Here is a 9,813-nt window from a genome sequence, read left to right as displayed (position 1 = left end):
GTTGGTTCTGTAAAGGTTTACAAACTTGGAAATTCTACGGGGCAATTCTGCTCTGTCCTTTGGGGTTGCTATGAATCTGAATTGACTCAGTGATAGTAGACTTGGGTGGTTTTATTTTGCTTTCTTAGGGAAAAACAAGATTTTAATTATCATCTGGTGGCTTAGTGGTAAGGAGTTATGCTGCCAACCCAAAGGTATTTGGTTTGAATCCACTGGCTTCTCTGGGGAGGGGGGTAAATCCCTTCTTCTGTTATATACTATCCCTGAAAACCTCCTTGAGGGTCAGCTATGGATTGGTTCTGATTCAATGGTGCATAGCAACAGCATAACAATTACTGTCTAAGGAGCCCTGGTAGCATGGTATGCTCTATGCTGGACTGCTAACTGAGGTTAGTGGTTCAAATCCACCAGATACTTCTTGGAAGAAAGATGAGCTGTTTCCTCCCTTAAAGGTTTACAGCCTCGGAAACTCAAAGGAGGGTTGCTGTGAGTTAGAACTGACTCTGCAGCGGTGGGTTTGTCTTCTTGGGCAGCACCGCCTAGAAGGACTCCTGGCTCTATGGTATGCTGTGTGTTGGGCTGTTAATTTGAAACTTCAGTGATTTGAATCTACAAGATGCATTTCAGGAGAGAGGTTTACAGTCTCAGAAACCTGATGAAGGCCTGCCATTAGTCAGATTTGACTTTATTGTGCCTTTGTTTTTGGTTTTTAAGCCCCTCTGGATTATTCACTGTACAATAACCATTTCCTGGATAGACAGGGAATATGGAGCTTTCTGTGCTTTCTAAAGAGTGGTCTTTGAAAAATCCCCTAAGTTTTTCCTCATGCGGGGGGATTGCATAGAAATTAAGGAATTTTTCTTCTACTTTTCAAAGAGAAGAGCAAACTGGGTGGGGGTTGGGGGAGGAATGGGCAGGGAGAAAAGTGCAACAATGAGTGAATGGAAATCCAAAATCCCTGTAAATGTTCATTAAAATTAATGAAATAATTAAAAAAAACCAAAAAACAGCCACTTCCATAAGAGCTTGCCTCCAGAAACCCTATGAACCTGGAGAGAGTATGAAAGTCACACAAGTGTTAAGGACTTTCGTTCATAGGGTCGCTAGGAGTTGCCTATGACTCAACGGCACTTAACACAACAACAACCACAACATAGAGAGAGATCAGTTGGCCTAATGGACAGAAAGTGATGCTGCCAAGCCAAAGGTGGGTGACTTTTAATCCGCAGCCCTCAGGCCTGTTTTTCACTGTTTTTGTTCAAACATTTTTATAGGTCATATAGCCCTGGTGTGCCCACTTGCCTGTGGTTGCTGTGAAGCTGAACACTGTGACACTGATGTGTCAAGTGTGTCAATGGTTACCCATGGCGGACAGTGTTTGGTGGAGCTCCCTGATTAAAACAAGCTTGGAAGCAGGAGTGGCAACCACTTCCGTAAGAGCTTGCCTCTGGAAACCCTATGAACCTGGAGAAAGGATGAAAGTCACACAAGTGTTGAAGACTTTCATTCACAGGGGCACTATGAGTCACCTACGACTCGACGACACTTAACAACACAACAACTCAAAAGAGGGAGCTCTTGTGGCCTAGTAGGTGAAGAGTTGCATTTCCCACATAAGGCAAGCAGTTCAAATCCCCCATCTGCTCTGCAGTAGAAAGGTGAACAATCTCCTCTTGCGTGATTTACTTCCTCTGACAATCTGCTGGAGGGTTAACTATGAGTTTGTTCTGACTAGACAACATATAACTACGGCCACAACCTTCAAAAGACAGATTTGTATATCAGATCTACCTGACTCAGAACAGCCCCTGGCTTACTCCTGCCGCTTCCACCTCCTTTCCTGTTCCATAAACCAACTTCCAGGTCCAGTCCCGACAGAGTACAGAGTTCTTCTCCTTTGTTGAGTTTTCTTCATATTTTGTAACTTACTACATTTTTATCAGATAGTCTTTACATTAAAAATTATTTTTCTGTAAGATTATGCCATTTTAATGGGTAAAACTAATATAAGGATCACAAGGGTTTTTTGGGGAATATTAAACAAAGAAGCCCAATTGTTTTAGGAACTAGTCCATTCATTGCTTAAAAGCAGAAAATATTATACACACACACACACACACACACACACACACATTATTTCACACATGTTGTTGTTGTTGTTGTTATGTGCCGTCGAGTCACTTACGACTCATAGCGACCCTATGTACAACAGCTCTAAACTCTACTCTGTCCTGTGCCAATCTCATTGCCTCCAACACACTCATCCCGATTGCCCAAGTCAACGAATCGATCCGTCTCCCAGACGGCCTTCCCCTCCTGCGCCTGCCCTCCACCCTCCCAAGCATGATGTCCCTCTCCAAGGACCGGTATCTCCTTACAACATGACCAAAGTATGTCAGACAAAGCCTCAGAATCCTTACCTCCAATGAGCAGCCCGGTTTAACCCTCTCCAGGATGAATCTGTTTGTTCTCTTAGCAGTCCATGGCACCTTCAGCACTCTTCTCCAACACCAAAGCTCAAAAGCATCAATTCTCCTTCTATCCTCCTTGATCATTGTCGAGCTCTCTGATGCATAACAAGTGATTGCAATGACCATGGCCTGTATCAGGTGCACCTTAGTCTACAGAGACACACTGTTGCTCTTGAATACTTTAGAGAGGTTCACACATGTAAAAAGTACTAATTATACTTTTTTTCCTTTTCTTCTTCTAAATTAATTTTAATGAAAGCTTACAGAGACTTTGGATTTCCATTCATTCATTGTTGCACTTTTCTCCCTGCCCATCCCTCCCCCTAATTCGCACTTACTTCTCTTTGAAAAGTAAAAGAAAAATTCTTCCATTGTTATACAAGCCCTTCCCGCAAGTCTACTCTACCATGCAGCCTTCGTTCTGGACTCCTGTCATGACAATAATACCTAATCACATATCCCTTTTCAACGGTTCTCTCCCTCATCTGTTTCAATGCAGAATACATTATTTATCCCCTCTTTCTCAGTCTCCCCTCAGTCCCGATGTCAGTCCTGTTTTACAATAGTGGCACTAGGCAATATTTGTCCTTTTGTGACTGAGATTTTTCACTCAGCATAATGTCCTCCAGGGTCACTCATTTTGGATAATAATTCATGAGTTCCTTGTTTTTCAATGCAGTACAGTATTCCATTGTATGAATATTGCAGAGCTTCTCTATTCATTTGTTTGTTGATGGACACTTGGGTTATTTCCAGCTCTTTGCTATTGTGAACAAAGCCACAATAAACATGGGTGTGCATATATCTGTTTGGGTGGCAGTTATGGTTTCTTTAGGGTATATTCTCAGTAGTGGAACTGCTGGGTCAAATGGTATTTCTATTTGCAACTTTTTGAGGAAGTGCCATACACTCCCACAAACAGTGAACAGAATTTCCAGTTTCTCCACAACCTCGCCAGCATTTGATGTTTGCTGTTCTGTTAAATTTTGCTATTATTACTAGGGTGAGATGATATCTCATAGTTGTTTTGAGTACTAATTATTCTTGTTCAATCTCCAACTCATTGCCATCAAATCTGAACTGACTTATAACTGACCCTTCGGTGGGTTTTCCGAGGCTGTAAATATCATGGAAGCAGATTGTCCATCTTTCTCCCATGGAGCCACTGGTAGATTATCTGCCTTTGAATTGACACCTTAACTCCCTGGAGACCACCTTGACTGCCTAGGGAGCTCTGCTTCTAAATCAAAACCCCCTCCTTTCCCAGTTGTAGCAGCCTTATAGGATAGAGAAGGATTGCCCTCGCAGTTGCCAAGATTGTAATCTGTACACAGGCAGACAGCTTCATCCCGTTGAGCGGTGGTGGCTTTGAACTGTTGCTCTTTTGATTAGCAGCTGAATGCTTTAACTAGAGTGCCACCAAGTTCTGTTAGTTACTAGTTGGTTGAGAACATGAAAACAAACAAAATCTAACTAAAACACCACTTAAGAAAAGGGCAAGAGAAAGGGAGACAGAGGGTGAATCTTCTTACACGTTTGTTGGTAGGTATCGTCGAGTTGAGTCTACTTACAGAGACTGTACGTGCAACAGATAGAAGCTGCCTGCTCTTCACAGCCTCACTATCTCTGCCATGCAGCGTCTGCTGCAGCCACTGTCTCTGTCCTTCTTGCTGAGGGCCATCTTCTTCACTAACACTCTACCTTCCATGCACGACGATGTCCTTTTCCAAGGACTGACCCCTTCTGATAACACGCTTGAAGTATGTGGGGGAAAGTCTCACCAGCATTCCCTCTAAAAAGCAGCCTGCCTCTTCTTCAAGACAAATTTGTTTGTTCATTTGGCACTACCTTGTGGGTCTGCCTATTGTTTGGCTATAGAGTAGTCTATAGGGACTTCTGGTGGCCTAGAAATAAGCTGTGCTGCAATCCCAAAGGCATGTAGTTCAAATCCACTAGGTGTTCCAAGGGAGAAGGATGGGAAATCTCTTTTTTTTTTCTGTGATTTACTGCCTGTGAAAACTTGCTGGAGAATCAGATGGGTCACTTCAGATTTGATGGCAAACAGTAGTAACTTCACCTCTCCAAATCTTTCTATGATTCTTAGAATAAGCAGTCTCTTTTAGTTATTGCTTCTAAACAGGCTTACAATTAACCCTTCAGTGAATTTCCAAAGCTGTAAATATGATAGGAGAAGATTTCCCATCTTTCTTCCTTGGAGCTGTTGGTGGCCATTGAGTTCTAGTTGAGTTCTAAAACTCCTATTGTTGTTGTTATGTATTGTCAAGTGTTCTGGAATTCCCATTCTTCTCAAAGTTAGTCATAATTTGTTGTGATCCACACAATCAAAAGCCTTTGTATAGTTGATAAAACACAAATAAAATTCTTACTAGTACTCTCTGCTTTCAGCCAAGACCCAGAAGATTTCAGCAATGATAGCCCTAGTGCCAAGGCCTCGTTTAAATCTGGCTTATATTTCTGTTGATGTGCTTAGTCAAGCCAACATTGGATAATCTTCAGTAAGATTTTGTTTGCATGTGATACTAATGATATTGTTTCAAAATTTCCACATTTGATTGGATTATCTTTCTTAGGATTGGGAGTGAAGGATAAGCAATTCTGTTTACTGTTTTCATTTTCTTTCCATTCATTCACTTTTAAATTCAGCCTCATATCAATGATAATGTTCTAGAAGTAACTGGTCTGAAATGCTAATTATATATTACTAATTTGGAAGAATTGTCAACAACCTGCTTTATGCAGATGCTTGTTGAAACTGAGGAGGACCTGAAGCACTTGCTGCAGGTCAAGGACTGCAGTCTTCAATATGGATTGAAGCTCAACATCAAGAAAACAAAGATTCTCACCACTGGGCCAATTGGCAGCATCAGTATGGATGGTGAAGAGGCTGAGATAGTTAACAGTTTTAGTTTGCTTGGCTCCATGGTCAACACTCTTGGTAACAGCAGCCAGGAAATCAGGAGACAAATTGCATTGGGAAAGTCAGCTGTAAGGAACCTCTCAAGAGTACTGAAGTGCAACGACATCAGGCTGGAGACTAAGGTGCGCCTGATCCAGGCTATAGCCTTTGCAATTACGTGCTATGCATCGGAGAGTTGGACAGTGAATAGGGATGGTAGAAAGAGAATTGATGCCTTTGAGTTGTGGTGCTGGAGAAGAGTGTTGAATATACCATGGACTGCTAGAAGAACAAACAGGTTTGTCCTGGAGAGGGTGAAGCCAGAATGTTCCCTGGAGTCAAGGATTCTGAAGCTTCGTCTGACATACTTTTGGCATGTTGCAAGGAGGGACTGGTCCTTGGAGAGGGACATCATGTTTGGGAGAGCGGAGGGACGGCGCAGGAGAGGAAGACCTTGGATGAGATGGAGCAATTCTGTGAGTGGAGTGGTGGGAATGAATGTGTTTGAGACAGTGAGGTTGGTACAGGATAGAACGGCGTTTAGGGCTCTTGTACATAGGGTCGCTATGAGTCGCAAACGACTCGATGGCACAACAACAACAACAATTTACATTTTGGAAGATCATAAAAAAACCCCAAAAAATTGAACAGCTCATTGACAGAAAACTGCCAGAAGTTCAAACTGGGTTTAAAAGAGACCATGTACGAGGGATATCATTGCTGATGCCAAAACCAGAGAATACCAGAAGAATGTCTATTTGGGCTTGTTGACTATGCAAAGGCATTTGACTGTGTGCATCATAATAAAATATGACTAACATTAAGAAGAATGGGAATCCTACAATAATTAAATTGTACTCAAGTGAAACCTATACCTAGTCCAAGAGGCTGCCATGTGAACAGAACAAGGAAACAGGGCATGGATTAAAATGAAGAAAGATGTGTGTAAGGGTTGTACTCTCTCTTCATACCTATTTAATCTGTATATTGAGCAAATCATTCTAGAAGCTGGAATCTATGAAAAAGAATGTGGCATCATGATTGGAGGAAGACTTATAACCTTCAGTATGCAGATGACAAAGGCTGTACTTTCAACAAACAAGGTTGTGTCATCTGAAATGTCAACATGTCATCTTACTTGAATCCACACTCAACACCCTTGTACCAGCAGTCAGGAGATTAGCAGACATGTAGCCCTGGAAAATCTGTTGTAAGGGACCTCGTCAAATTACTAAGGAGCAATGATGTCAATCTGAAGACTAAGGTGTGCCTAATTCATGAACCATGCTCTTTTAAATCACTTGCTCTGCATTGAGGGTTGGACAATGAATAAGGATGAGAATGAATAATTGATGCCTTTAAATTGTGGTGTTGGAGAAGAATACTGAATATCCTATAGACTGCCAAAAGAACAAACAGGTATGTCTTAGAGAAAGTGTAGCCAGAGTTTTCTTTGGAGGCAAAGATTATAAAGCTTCATCTCATACTTTGGGCATGTTGCTAGGAAAGACTATTCCTTGGAGAGTGACAGCACGTGTGGAAAGGTGGGCGGCCAGCCAAAGGGAGGAAGACCCTCAGCCAGATGGATTGACACAGTGACCGTAGCAATGGGCTCAAGTGTGTCAAAATGATGATGATGGTGAAGGCACAGGATAGGACAGGGTTCAGATCTGTTGTTCACAGGGCTACTATGAGTCGTTCTCAACTTGAAGGCACCTAATAAACAACAATAACAAATTATAAAATACATTCAGATTCTAAGTATTCATGTTAAGCCCAAAATCATCTTTTTTATCATCAGTAGTAGCACAAATTCCATATGGAGTATGCTCTTAACATCTTACAGCAAAATTTAAAAGGCTGCTTTCCAATCTGAAAGAATGAAAAATAGAGATGACTCCACATTTCACATGAGCTGTCCATAAAAAATTCTGAAACTCAGCATGTCATCCTATTTTTATTACAAGTGCTCAGTGTTTTAAGCAAAGCAAAACAAACTCTTCAGATCACTATGCTCATTAGAGAATAAAAGAACAAAACCATCTGCATTGGTAAGGAAGTCAAAGGGCCCTGGTGATGCAGCTGTTAAGTGTTCAGGGCTAATAAAAAAGTCAGCTGTTCTAAACCACCCAGCTGCTCCCCTGAGACAAACTTGGTGACCTGCTTGTGTAAAAAAACCACAGCTGAGGGAACCCTGTACAGCAGCCTTGCTCGGTCCTATGGAGGTGCTATAGACTGGAATGACCCACAGTCACGACACTGGGGAGGTCAGCGTGGCCTAGGCTGGACGCTGGGTACCTTCTGCCCTTGTTCAGTTAGGGCAGGCCATGAACAGCTCCTCTACTCCCTCAACACTGGTCATTCCTTGGCTCTCAGCCTTGTTCACCTCTCCTCTGTGCTTTGTTCTGGGTTCAGGAGGCTGAGGCCCTGCTCCTGTGTTTAGATTCTCACACAGGTTAGACTCTTTCCAGGACAGGCACTGGCTGATCAAGCAAGGGTGCGTTCCAGTTGTTTTGTTTTGTTCTTTCACAACAAAACAAGATTGTTGCTTCGAACTGTCATGTGGGAATTGACTCCAAGCTGACCCTCTAGCAGGTTTTCAGAGGCAGTAGATTTCCCAGGAAGATGTTGCCTATCTTTCTCCTTTAGAGCACGTGGTGGCTTCAACCTGCATACTTTGGGTTAGCAGCGCCATGGCGGCCTACTGAAATTGGATAGGCTAAGAAGAGTCAAGGCAGAAGGGGGTAATTCCAGTGGTCAGGCTCCAATAGAAGCAGTGAGGGTACAGCTTCGATACCAGCAGGACCACGGTAGCAGAGGCTGCAGGAGCCCCCAGAGGCACAGTATTTCAGAGACCTTGTTCCTGGACTCTGGTTAAAATGTCATTTCCCTTTTAACTCTCTACACTAGGCCTGATAAGTAGTTTTCTGTAGTTCTAATCTTGAATTGCTCCCTTTTCTCTTTCTGCTACTACAACTTTTCCAACACATTTGTAATATTACAGTCCTCGTTGCCATCAAGTTGGAGCTGATTCAGCTGACCCCCTCCACTGAGTGTCTGAGGCTGTAAGTATCACAAGGGAGGAGACTGACTGTCTTTGTGGATTAGAACTACCAGAAGGGTGTGGCCTTCAGTTTAGCAGCACAACGCCACCAGAACTACCCAGCTCTTTCATGGAGGTGGTTCTTTTTGGTACTGTTGACTCACAATCGACCCAGAGTTGACCCTCCAGCAGGTTTTCAGAGGCAGTAAGTAGCACAGGAGGACATTGTCCATCTTTCTCTTGCAGAGCAGCTGGTGGATTTGAACTTTGTGCCTTCAGGATTGCAGCATAGCTTCTTACAGCAAGGCCACCAGAGCTCCCCAAAGTCTCATATGCTGTTGTTGTTATGTGCCATCAAGTTGCTTACAACTCATAGTGGCCCTATGTACAACAGCCCTAAACTCTGCTCTGTCCTGTGCCAATCGCACTGTCTCTGACATTCCCATCCTGATTACCCCAGGCACTGAATCAATCCACCTCATAGATGGCCTTCCCCTCCTGTGCTGTCCCTCCACCCTACCCCAAGCATAATGTCCCTCTCCAAGGATGGGTCCCTCCTTACAACATGACCAAAGCCTGTTAGACGGAGCCTCAGAATCCTTGCCTCCAAGAGCCGCCTGGTTTAACCCTTTCCAGGATGAATCTGTTTGTTTTCCTAGCAGTCCATGGTACCCTCAATACTCCTCTCCAGCACCACAGCTCAAAGGCATCAATTCTTCTATCCTTAGTCATTGTCCAACTCTCTGATGCATAACAAGTGATTGCAAAGACCATGGCCTGTATCAGATGCACCTTAGTCTCTGGAGTGACACCATTGCTCTTCAGTACTTTGGAGAGGTCCCTAACAGCCGACTTTCCCATCGTCTCATATAGTGATGCATAAATCAAGAAATCTAGGGAGCTCTGGTGGGCTAGTAGCAAGAACCTGTGCTGCAATCCTGAAGACACATAGTTCGAGGTCACGAGATGTTATGTGGGAGCAAGATGGGTAATCTCCTCCCGCCCGTGCAATTAAAACCTACTGGAGGGTCAGCTATGGGTCGGTTCTGACTGAACAGTAAACAAAAACAACAACACTAAATAATAGTTGAAGAACTGGGTAACACTTTTGTAGTCAGTATTAAATTAGATCTATTTCAGTGTGCACTTGGCTGACAATTCAAAGACAGGAGGTGTTGTCCCACCCAGAGAAACCTCAGGAGAAAGACCTGGTGATCCACTTGCAAACAATCATCTGAGGAAAACCCTGTGGGGTGCAATTCTACTCTAATCCTCATGGGGCTACCATTAGGTGGGGCCAACTGGATTGCAAGCGGTATCTGGAACATGTAGAGTGACTTTAGTTTGTCTGACTGGATCTCAAAAGCTCTCCAAAAAAGAGT

The sequence above is a fragment of the Elephantulus edwardii genome, unplaced genomic scaffold (genome assembly GCF_000299155.1).
Source record: "Elephantulus edwardii isolate Elephantulus edwardi_28Jun2011 unplaced genomic scaffold, EleEdw1.0 scaffold00041, whole genome shotgun sequence".
Classification (NCBI taxonomy): domain Eukaryota; kingdom Metazoa; phylum Chordata; class Mammalia; order Macroscelidea; family Macroscelididae; genus Elephantulus; species Elephantulus edwardii.
This window is presented reverse-complemented; position numbering follows the sequence as displayed.